The following is a 13,129-nucleotide window of genomic DNA, read 5'->3' as shown; positions in this document are numbered from 1 at the left end:
CTGATGTAGGTTGCATGTGGGTCTAAACTACAGTTTTCAAACTAGTCATAATCTGGGATTTGTTTTCCAGTATGAACCTGTTTGCTTCCTTTTTAAAAGTCCTATTTTAAAATCACGTTTCACAAATTAATTACTAAACACTTTTGAACATTCTTCAGTTTTTATTTATTTACATATATTGAATGTTAAATAGAATTGTTTAACAGTATTCAACATTGTTTCTTTCTCTTCGAGAAATGATAGTTTATAAAAAAGAATGAGCAGACACACAAAAAGTCTGATAAGTATAGCACTGAATATTTACTACAAAGGCCCTCGAATAAGGTTGTAAAAACGACGTTTTAGATAACTGGATCCGTGATAGTACGTACATGTGTGCTTTAAGTCTTTTCGGATTTTTAAGGCTACATTCTTTATAGTAGGTGCCTGTGACTTGCTGGCAGTAAAGTTCAACAATAAAAGAACAGCATGCAATCCACTTGTTTTAGAACATTTATTCAAAACAGGTAGAACATATACACAAAAATGTGTAAAACATTTTTATTAGGATTTGTTTTTCTTTTGAAGCAGCATTTAATTGAAAATAATGTGAAGACCGCGCTGCTATCTTTCCATTAAATTTTGCATCAGTTAAATTTATGTGCTCAGATGTCTAAATGACGAATTGAAAAAATTGATGAACATTGTTGTAAACATTTTGAATAATATTGGAAGTGGAAGCTCTCTTATCCATCGACAGCTTCTTGAGTCTTTGAAGAAAAGCAGTGATTGTACTTTTGATGATCTTACTGATTTTACAATCATAAGATGGTTAAGTAGAAGAAAAATCATGGAACGATTTACTTCTTTATTTCCCGAAATAAAAGACCATCTTGTCGAAAAAGGTAAATTTGAAAATTTCCTTAAATTGAAACTTTGTTTACCACATTTGCATTCAGAGCTTTAAATAATTGTCCACAAATTACTTTAGAACATTCTTTGACAAGACAAATTATTCTTCCTTATCTTTATTGTTACAATAAAAACTGTGAAACGCTCAATTTATAAATAGCCCGTTATTGATAACTTACAATCACACAGTCTAAATTCACTTTCATTAACTTACTTCCTATTTGAACTATGTATCTGCGCGTAATTATATCACGCAACAGAATATTTTTTAAAATATTTAACCGTGTAGTAAGTAACAATAATGTTTAACATAACGAGAAATACATTGAAGTTTTGAGTAAGATGACGTTAACAATATTTCTAAAGACCGGTATGCCAATTAAAGTAAACTTGCAACGTACAGCTCGTACAGAGTTACGTAACGAAACTTGTCATAACTATCGCTTTTCAAATAATTAACTTTTAATACTCTTATTACGAAAACTCAATAACAATTAAATACTAAATTACCTAAATAATAATTATTAAATTAAACATTTTGTGTGTCCAAAAAGTCTTTTTTTTTTAATTTAGAAATGTATATTAAACATATTAGTATTTATTTGTTAGTGCTTAATAAAGAGTTTTCGTTAATTGAATTTTATTTATAGACACAATACAACACTTAAGATATTGCCTGTCACGTTACGTCCAAATACTCTAATGTTTGTTGAATTTCTGTCAATACTTTGGTCTCTCGTTAGTTTCTACATGAAACTGTTAGCAGTTCGTTTATCAGATATTTTATTCAAAGAACTACAGTGTGAAACGTACATTTCTCATCTTCGTGTGCTCCGTTAAAGAAACAAAAATTGTTTCTTCTGGTTTCTGCCCCTTTTGCCGCCAGGAGGTTCCATAAACCGGTCTTTCCCTCCCACACGTGACCTCACTAATAAACTGCAGTAAGAAGCGCCCACAGTTTGACCAAGGATGTGGAGGCCACACCTGGCGTTACGAATGTGAAGGCAATAGCCTACTTGAGTATAATGTATAGTCTCGATACGTTAACTTTGGGGATTGGTTAATATCTTATGCTGGGAACTTCCCCTTAGTTCCTTTTGATCATATATTATGAACTGTAGCTGTTTGAATTCTCACTTAAAACCACTGTATATACGCAGTGTCTAGACAATCGGGCAAGTAGTAAAACCGTTGAGAAGAAACCTAATTCTTGTATAGTTGGCTTTCTCGGATCCACCAGTAAACGTCCTTGGTCTAGTCGACCGTAAAGATAAGCGTGACTGGAATCTGTAGTTAGGCCACAAGCTGACTACCTTCCATTTTCCACCAGGGGTAGATGTTCAAGGACGACACTGATCATTTTGTTCTTACCCAGCATAAAAAGAATAAATGTCGAGAATGATAAAAAAAAATTAACTAAGCATATGGCTTAAGATTGTCATTTCTATTTATTAATCCCTATGATTTAATACTAGCTTTAATATATGCTCATTTATTTTGTTTTATTCGAAGATTTAAAAACAGGTTTGGTTGTAGGTACCTTTTACTTTTGTATACTTAAATACGCTCGCAAAATATCAGGGATTGGTACCAGCAGGTTGCCGTTATTTCCTGCTGATGTAAGGTAAAAGTACCTTGTGTAGGCGCTACTAAAAAGAACGAGCACTTTTGTTAGGGAATGTTGTCTATTCATAAAGAAAACTGGTATGATGAAAACATGATTGTGTAAGTCTTACGTAAAGCACCATGATGACTTTAACATCAGTAATTTGTGCTATGTATATTATGTATCAAAAGCTTCAAAAACAAATTTGGATACTATTTAGTAGTAGAAAAGTGTGTTTTTTTTTTGTTTTAGTTTTTACTTGAGTGGTAAGTTAACAACTAGAGGTGTGTGACTACAAAAAACTTAGAAAGTGTTTTAGTAAGAGTAGCTTTTCCGTTGACACTACAGGTGTGTATGGTATCTGGGTGGTTTGAGGTTTTGAAAAGTAATTCACTCGTGGTTCCTGAGAACTGCTATGGATAGTTATCAGGTTAACACACCAAGCCTTGTTGTCTGTAATAGCTAACCAGTTTGAATTTTTTATCAGCAGGAGTAACTTTTCGACACGACAGATATATAGAAGCTGATCAGATTGAATAAGTAGAAGTGGTATGTGTAATGGGTTTTTTTTGCGCCAGTTAGAGGTCAATATTTTTTTAAAAAGGTCAACATTTAAAAAACCCATAAAAATACATGAAAACTAGCCCCCAAATACTAAAAACTCTGTCAGAAATAGCCAAAATTCACTGTAAAATAGTTCAAAATGATTTTAAAAATCATAGAAAATGGCAATCATCACAATTTGTTGTTGTTTTGCCTCTCAGGTCTCAAATTTTACTTTCCCATTAGGGGTATGAGGATTCTAGCTGACTTGGATGGAATGGCATTTTTGTGCCAAATTGATGCAAAAGAATTCTAAACTGAAAAATGTTTAAAAAATGGGTGGTCAGTCAGGGATTCGTTCCTTCAAAAATACAACCATACTTAGCAGGTCAAGACATTAAATAATTGTTAAAAATGGAAACAATATCGAGAAAATGTTAATGTAATACTTTCAAAAAAGTAACCCAAATTATTTAACAATGTAAAATGTACAAATTCTACATATTAATTATATAACCCTAACAACTTAACTATAATTTATAATAACTTAACTAGTTCGGGATTGACTATATCCTTTTGGTTTTTCATTACTCTGAAATATTTATCAATCTAAAAATTGTTCGTATTTGTACCTTTGTTTGTTTCTACAACAAAGCCACATTGAGTTATCTACTGTGATTATGGTGGGTTTGGCGTTTTATGGCGCAAAGTAACTATGCTATCTTCGCCATCTGCTGTGTCTACGAATGAAATCTAGCCCCGAATTTTAGCATTGTAAGTTCGTAAACTTCCTACTGTTTTACCGGGGAACAATATTTCTAAGTATATATTGCCGTTAATATCAACAGGAGGCCATGCAGATAACACTATTTTATCATTCTTTCCAGCTCTTGGAAAATACTTGCAAATGTATAATACCATCTATTTCAAATGAACGTGTTTTTCAACTTATTGTTAAATTTATAGCTAAAAGTATCTAACTTATAATTTAACTTGTAGTTAGAATGAACTATCCTATAACTTATGGAGATTAAAGATCATACAGAACCAGAAGAGATGGAAGATCCTAATCAAAGCCGTTTACTACCGAGATATTCATCTAGACTTTTGATTGTTGGCCCATTTGGTAATGGAAAAAAATAATAACTTGTTGTTAAACTGAATCTATGATCGATTAAACTATGATAGCCTATATTTATAACTTGTTGTTAAACTGAATCTATGATCGATTAAACTATGATAGCCTATATTTATAACTTGTTGTTAAACTGAATCTATGATCGATTAAACTATGATAGCCTATATTTATGTGGAACAGATTTAGAAGAATGTAACCACGAAACATTACAAAAGAACTTTATAAACTTTGCTGATATAGATGTAGAAAAACTTATAGAATTATATAAAAAATTTAAAAATAAATATTAATTTTAAAAACTTGAAAGATATGACTGATGTTGATAGCTTATATTCAATGAACAAAAATCTTTAATAATTGCATAACTGAAAATAAACAAGATAAAATAGCTGGCGCTTTTATGACAGAAAGAAAATAAATGCAACAATAATTTTATCTATTTACAGCCTTACTATTCAATTCCAATTAACATCAGAAGGGACTGTAATTATTTTATCTTTTAGAAACTTTAAGATAGAAAAATAAAGCAGATCATTAGATAAATTGATAGACCTAAGAGTGTTAATGAATTTAAACATATACATAAGAAGCTGTTGAAATATTTATTATTAATTCTTAAAACTTCATGAAATGAGATATAGAAATAATTTTAATTTATCATAAATAATGAAGGAATATTTAGAAAAAGAATATTTGTATTCTGGAAAGGATATAATTTGATTCTGATATTAATTTGTTCACTATAAATTTTAATCTTTTACTCACTGCTTTTGGTTTAGCAACATTAAGTATATGAACCAGGACCATTGAAGTAATTGATAATTACGTAAACATAGCTACTAGAAATGAATAATTTAAAAATCCTGATTAAAAAAAAAATTAATTCAACTTGAAATCTTACTAAAAAGAAATTAACTTAAGGGAGTGTGTCTTCATACAAACTTTAAAATGCTTTTCAAGAGAGAAGTACATAAAGCTTGCAAAGTTAAATTAACATATAAATGATAAAAAAAGGAAGTGATCTAGTTGGCTGAATGAGGATAACTTTAATACCCCTGAGATATATTTACCTGGATTTCCGAACTGTGGACTCTTTGCAAAGTTTCAAAAGTGTTTAGGTAGAGATGATCCTAGTATTAGTAGGTTTGATAAAGCATGTAAAAAACACGATATTGCAAATCAAGAATTGATAAAAGACTTGAATACTACTGTTCAAGATCCATCTTTACATTAGAGAATTCCTAGAGGAATTATAAAACCAATTATTAAAGCTAAGAAGACAATGGACCTTGACATTTCATCAGTCATATACTGCTTGATTATTTGTTTTTTGAATTTCGTAAAAAGCTACACGAGGATTATCTGCGCTAGCCGACCCTAATTTAACAGTGTATGACTAGAGGGAAGGCAGCTAGTAATCACCACCCACCGCAAACTCTTGGGCTACTCTTTTACCAACGAATAGTGGGATTGGCCGTCACATTATAACGCCCCGCGACTGAAAGGGCGAGCATGTTTGGTGCGACTGGGATTCGAACCCGCAATCCTCAAATTACGAGTCGAACGCTTTACCCACAAGAAGTGGTAAGCTTCACAAAAAGTGAAACCCTTCTAGAGTTAAAAACATTTTGGGTGAAGATGAAACAAAGGCATCAAAAGCAATGAAGAATTGGTCAGTAAGCAGAAGAAAGAGTTACAAGATCCACTATGTCAGTATACAGATATCTTCACAGATAGACCAGACTTGGTAAGATTGACCTTTTGCGACGTAAAACCGAAACCACGACCAGGGATCCAGTCAAGGTGAAGCCCTATGAGATGCCCTATGCGATTACAGACCATCGAAGGCATTGCAAACGTTAGTGCACATTATGTGAGAAGGCTGTGTATCAACCAATAAAAGTCTTTGTACATAATGTAAGATATATTGCAAACATGGTTCTTGAAGAGAAATATTTGTTAGAAGTTATACATAAGTTACATAAAGATCTGATTGTTAAACCGAAGAAACCTTCATAGAAACAAATAAAATGTGTTGTATGGGGAAAGTATTGCAACACGTATTAAAAAAAAAACTCGTGTTGAAAGTAAAGTATAAAAAAGTATTACATTAAAATGAAGACGATCCAAGAAATGAAAATAACCTAAGAAGGACATTTTAAAACTTATTTAATCTCTAATGTTAATAATTATATCAATGATCAAATTTTTTTAATACAGAAGATACTGTTGTTCTTAAAATTGATGAATTAAGACGCAAAAAAATTTAAAACTTAATATCAAATTTCATTGTATTTATCGAAAGTGAGAAGAAAAAGGAAAATTTTCCTTCAAAACTGAAATAATTTTAAAATCGACTGAAAATTTGGTTCATTTTTGAGTTTCGAGCAAAGCTACACAAGGTACTAGGCGTCCCTAATTTAACAGTGTAAGACTGGAGGGAAGGCAGCTAGTCATCACTACCTACCGTCAACTCTTGGGCTATTCTTTAACCAACGAATAGTGGGATCAACTGTCACATCATAACGACCTGAGGGCTAAAAGGGCAAACATGTTTGTTGTCATGCCGATCCGACTAATTTGGAGAGATACTGTTAAACTTTTAACAGAAATGACTGATTTGAAGAAATATGAACTGAATTAGCCCTACAAAGAAAACATAATCAGTTTAGAACTTCAAATTAATAAATATAATCTAATGAAATGTTCATCAAATTACCTAAAAAGTAGAATAAAAAGGCTGATTAATACTAAAAACAAAAATAAAAATTGTTTATGTATTGTACATCAAAACATGTGCATCCATTAAATGGAAAAATTGTAATCCAGAACGAGCAAATAATTTTAATAAACCATAACAAGTGAGACATACTAAAGAAGGACTTACAAGCTCTGTTGCTGTAAAATATATTTCCAGTTTTGAAGATAAAATGAATAAATCAGTAAATGTCTACGTTTGTGGTAAAGAATTTAATGTTTATCCATTAATTTATGTTTAATTTATATTTTATTTAATATTTATTTTAAGTGTAACTAAAAATAAACCAGAGCGAAATTTTAATCTTTTATATGTAAGAGATTAAACTAATGAACATTATTGTTTTATCAAAGATTTATCTTGATTAATTCAAAGTCAAGTAAGAAAGCTTAAATGAAAAATATGTCCATTTGATAATGTCTGCAGTATGTTTATTCATAAGTTAGATTGAAAAGACTGTAAAACAAAGGAAGCTGTGATGATTGAAATGATTTTAAAGGAATCAGGTATAGACTTAAAAAGATAAATAATCAATTAAGAATTACTTTTCTCATATAAGCTGATTTTAAATGATTAACAAGAAATGTTGATATCTGTAATGTAGCTCATTCTGAGAGTTATACAAATACTAACCAAAAAACGCGAACCTATGAGTTTTCCTTATTATATCGAGTATGTTCATAAGCATTTTAAAGATCCTATAGGTTTTTGAGGACCAAATGCGTAGACTGAGTCCACGAAAATGCTTAAAGGAGATGTTGGAGAAATATAAAATGTACATAATGAGATTAAGAAAGTAAAAGGTTTAACTGATGAAGAATTTTTTTTTTAAATTTAGAAATAATGTTATTTGTTATCAGTGATAAACTAATCATAACCAAACTCAGTTAAAAAATACAAGAAAACAAAACACAATGAAATATATATCGGAAGATAAGCTCTCTATAATAAGAAAAGAAGGTTATTTATTAGATTATGTGGGCATATTTCACAAATGTAATGAAACACAATTACTACTAAAATAAACATTTTACAGTAATGATGAACAAAAGTAATATATCGGATGATAACTACAGGCATACTCAACATTTGGAAAGAGTTTAAGATATAAAACATGGAAAAATTTTCTGATTTTCATATAAAGATTGATATTCTGATATTTTCAATAACATATAAGTTAGACCATATTTGGCTCTTCGCAGTACTATATCGCGGAATGTGATGTTTAGAATGACTGATGTTGAATTATAATTATAATTATTAGCTGAATATGACAATGATATGTTATTAATTCTTATGGAATGTATTCTTGGAGATGGATTTTAGCATTCTGATAAGGCAAAACAAATAATAAATACATTAACGATTATGGTAGTAATAAAGAATCTATATATTTAGCTTATCCAGATAATAATAATGTGCGTGGGTGGAAATGAAACAATATTTACCGTATGGAATATTTAAAAGAGTGATACATATACTGATGATATGAAAATACCTAATAATTCAGAAATATAACATATTCTAGAAGCAGGTTTGAACTATATGAAAAGCTAAATGATTATCATTCAGATACAGAAAACAGAATAGCGACCAAACAGGTAAAATTAAGGACAACTTTATACAATAAGAAAAATTACATTCCTCACTTTAGAGATCGTAAACAATATTTATCATTAGAAATGAAGCTTAAAAACTCATAGTTTTAGGGTTTCAAAAAACTGGTTGGTTTAAAAAATGTGTTGATATAAATATATATTATTGTATTTGGAAAGGCTATGGAAATATCAGAAGACGGGTTGATATGCAATTATGTCCTGATACAAACAAGTTCGAAACTTCATTGTTGAGCCACACTATAAGAAGAGAGAAATATATATATTTTACAGAAATGTTATCCATTATCCATGGAATAAAACAAATATAATATTCAATAAAACAGAAAACGTTGGTTTGAATATTATAATATTTCGAAAACGTTAATGTATAATTTTCATCATTGGTTCATGAAACCAACGTAATTTTATATTGAGATGTTACTTATATTTACCACACAAAAACAGCGACCTGTATAAAGGTATGAAAGAAAACATTATTTAATGCTTCAGACTATCCAAAAGAATATTCTTATGATGTTCCATTAGTAAACCAAAAATGTTTGAGCAAAATGAAAGAAGAAAACTATAGTAAAATAATTACTAAATCTGTATACTTTAAAATTATAAGATCATAGCATATGTAAGTCTAAAGGTGTCAAAAAGTGCGTTATTAATTACATACAATAAATATTAAAACAATGTTTGTTTAACCACAAATAAATAAAATATTTAATAAAAGGTTAAAGTGTGAAAGATATTCTGTTCAAAATTACCAAAAAGCATTGTGATTGAGCGATTAAATCATATATATATCATCGGATGGTATGAGTAATTTAACGTGGGGTCATTTTTTCTCCTACATAAATGGAAACAATATTTTTTCTTTTTCTATTGGAACACTGCAACATACTTAAATTCATAAACGTAGTGAAGTAAATCAAAGAGACGTAACCTCTGTCTCTGAATTAAAAATAACTAAAACTCGGTTTAGTTAGAGAATTGTAGCTGCGCTAATGAATGACAACTGGAACGCATTCCAAATATGATTTATATCATAAATTTAGTTAAAAGATGAGTGAGCAAGATATTAAGTTAATGAATGAATTAAAATATCTTACTCTTGTTTACAACGAGATGAAAGACAGAGAGCTTATGTCATTTAATTTGAAATTTCATGTTAACATAGTGAGTATTTTGCAATGATTTTTTGTATTTCTGAGATGTGTTTTAAAGTGGGCCTTGTTAATATTTTTCATTTTTTAAACTTATTTTAATTCATATAAATGTAAATCTTAGGTTGACTCTGCAAATATTAAAGTGTCCTAGCTTCAGGATAGTTATGTGTTTAAAGGATATTCTATATTTTTAATACCACCAAACGGGTACAATGAAGGCGTAGAAACCCGATACCCCTAATGAGAAGGCACAATTTGAGGCCTGGAGTAAGACAATAAAAGAGGTTTTGATTATTGTCATCTTTGATGTTTTTAATTATTCTGAAAAGCTGTAGCAGTTTTTGAAAATGTTTTGGACTGTTTTTTTAATAATTTCAACAGTTAACATTTTTCAATTCATTGACCTTTAAGTGACACAGAAACCCGGTTACACATACTATAGATAGAATGTGCCCTACTAGGCTAAGACTCAGCCCTGAATCAGGTCATTTTATGTTGATATCTGCGTTTCGGACTTCGGGCTCCGGCCTGGCTCACTTCTCCTGTGCCGCCTTTGTCTCGCCCCCCCCTTCTCACCCGTCATTTTTATAATGCCACACCGCACTTCATCACCTTAAACAAGTAAAAGTTAAATACAATCAAATTTCCAAGCACAGTTAAATAATATATCATGTGAGGGCACGAAGAGGAACCACAACATTCCTGACCACCCCTGTTGGGGAGAGACTTCTTCAGACTTCTTTCTCTCTAAACTAAGCCCCTGCCAAATTTGTTTGCGTTTAGGGTAAAACTTAGTGTGTGGAAGCTGGTAATTTTGAGTAGCTAGATAATGTTAGTGTGCCCATTCTTTATTTCAAGTGTTGAGACCAATTGTTTTTCATAACTTTTTAAACAAAGACAAAAAGGAATCGAATGTATTGAAATACCACTACTTTAGTGGTACAGATATTTAGAAAGATCTTATCGGTTCCTATTGTAACAGCTTATTTATATTTATAGTTTAAATTACTTGTATCTTTGGCCTGAAAAATATGAAAGCTCCTACTCCCATCTTTAGATCTACACATAAAAAAGGTTTCAGTCAGTATCAACAGTATAAAATCACTTCTCCATCTTAACTCTTATTTCTTTTTATTCCGTATGATTTGTTAAGCTCAAACTTTTCCATGTGTCATAACTGTTTGTTACTTCCTTCTATTTGTATTACGGTAATAGTAGATTTTTGTGGTATTTCTTGAACCTTTGTAAAACGTCAATAAAGTAGCTTTTAGTTCATATTCTCAAACATAAATAATCGACCAATGGTTTAACGAAAAAAAAAAGTATTTACTTTTAAGACTTGTTCTTTACTTGTAGAAGTTCTAATATGCTATATATACGTATACCTTATTATTGAAGTGGCTTTTAATGCTTGTTTCCTCAAACTTTACACATCTCTTCAAGTTCTATATACAGGGTAGTTCCAAAATATTAACATTTTAATTTATTACAAATGTAATTTTCTTTTAAAATTACTATAGTGAAAGTGGATGCAGTAATTCCTTGATTAATTAAGTGTTTTATAAACTTTTTATTGTTCGAAATCTGCATTAAACTCAATCTTTCATTACTGCCCTTGGATTGTCTCCTTATTCTCACTTTCGTCTTCCTATCTCAAAGAATAATAATTTTTTCCTTTTTACAGTACCAGTAAATAAATATTTTTTAACGTAATAACATTACAAATTAAAAGCTAACATTGAGCAATAAGTGTTAAAAGCCATTTACTGAAAACTTTGAAATTTACAGCTCTAAGACGTATAAGTGAGAATAGATTTGAATGTAATGTAAGACAATATATACCCTCATATGCATCCAGGAACTGAAACTTTGTCCCACCACCAACTTACTCGGTAAATCCCATACCAGAGTGAGCTATAGCTCATTATCTCAGTAATATTTAAGGCTTAAATCCTGAAATCAATAATTTTATATTTTCCTGTTCTGAGTCAAAATGCAATTTTAATATTCTCTAACACCTAAAATTCTCTTACTTAAATATGGTATTTCTGTGTATCGAAGCTTACCATATTAGATTAAACTATTTTAATATTCTTTATTGTCGAAAATACTGTTACCTAAATATAATGTTTCTATGTAGCTACATAAACGAAACGTACCATATTAGATTAAACTTGTTTTGAAAATCTAATGTAACTGCTTTTTGGTATATGTATAGTCTTTTCTGTGTTCATGGAGTATGTTTGCTTGTTTCAGCACAAAACTATACAATGAGCTAGGTGCAGCCAACCACCATAGATAATTGAACCCCAGATTTTAGTGTAAGTCCGTAAATGTACCGCTAATCAAGTGAAGAACATTCGTCGAGTAGCCTTTCAAAATGAGGTGTTTAAATGTTTTAGTAACCCTATCGGCCAAGTGATTAGTTAATATCCAAAAATAAAATTGTATAATAGACATAATATCCCCAGTTCTTGAGAAGGGCGGGTCAATGAATCCTCTATGGAAAGACAGCTGCTGTACGTATTTTACCTATGTTTCTCAATGGCCCGTATGCCAACCTTAACCTCACCCTAGCTCGGGTATACTTGATGATGCACGACTAGTAGATAGATAAATTAAAAATACATGTAATAGAGAGACTCTGCGTTCTAAGATAACAAAATACATTTCACTATCTTCTATAAAGTGTGTAATTTATATGTCAAAACTTATAGATGGAACAACACACTTAAACCTGTCATTTGTGTGTTATTTATTTCAGTTCCATTTGGTAATGATTGTACAGAGTATTCGGAAAGTCATTGTGCACTAATATATTTATTAACAGACATGTTTCAATATAGAATACAGGAGGTAAATATGAATGACAATTATAAACAATGTTGAAAGTGAACCCTGTTGGCATCAATACAGGCTTGGATCCTTCTTATTTTGTTTCTAAACACCGCTATCAGTTGCTGGCTTGAAATAGACTGAATGAATGCTGTTATCGCTGTTTTCAAAACTGCACAATGACTTTCTGAATACCCTGTAGAAGTTATTAAGCCTAAAGTTTGTGGTATTGTACATGTACGATACAAATGATCTCAGACAATGATTACAGAAGTTCTTAAGCCTAAGGCTTGTAGTATTGTACATGTATGCACTTTGTTCGAAATTATACTTCTGGTTTACGATTTAGAAAGTATGTTTGGTATCATTTTTATAATATTAACGTATGATACATCACAGGAATTTTCAACGTTTCGCTACTATTGTCCTTATTTTATAATTTCCACTTATTATGATCAAGAGTTTAGATTCTTTTAATCAAGAAAACATTACCGATATTATATGAAATAATGAATGTGAAACTTCTAATTAGCTATGTTGTTTTAACATTATATTACATGCCACATTTTTTTTTTTTTCATGTTG

The 13,129-nt window shown here is 30.4% G+C and overlaps 1 protein-coding gene across 1 annotated transcript in view; it reads left to right on the top strand.

The window, feature by feature from the left end:
- Positions 1 to 13,129, top strand: part of LOC143237458 (cuticlin-1-like) — a 43,016-nt gene that overhangs the window by 8,727 nt on the left and 21,160 nt on the right. The gene's annotated exons all lie outside the window — the stretch shown is intronic.

The sequence above is a fragment of the Tachypleus tridentatus genome, chromosome 13 (assembly GCF_004210375.1).
Source record: "Tachypleus tridentatus isolate NWPU-2018 chromosome 13, ASM421037v1, whole genome shotgun sequence".
NCBI classification, from domain to species: domain Eukaryota; kingdom Metazoa; phylum Arthropoda; class Merostomata; order Xiphosura; family Limulidae; genus Tachypleus; species Tachypleus tridentatus.
This window is presented reverse-complemented; position numbering and strand designations above follow the sequence as displayed.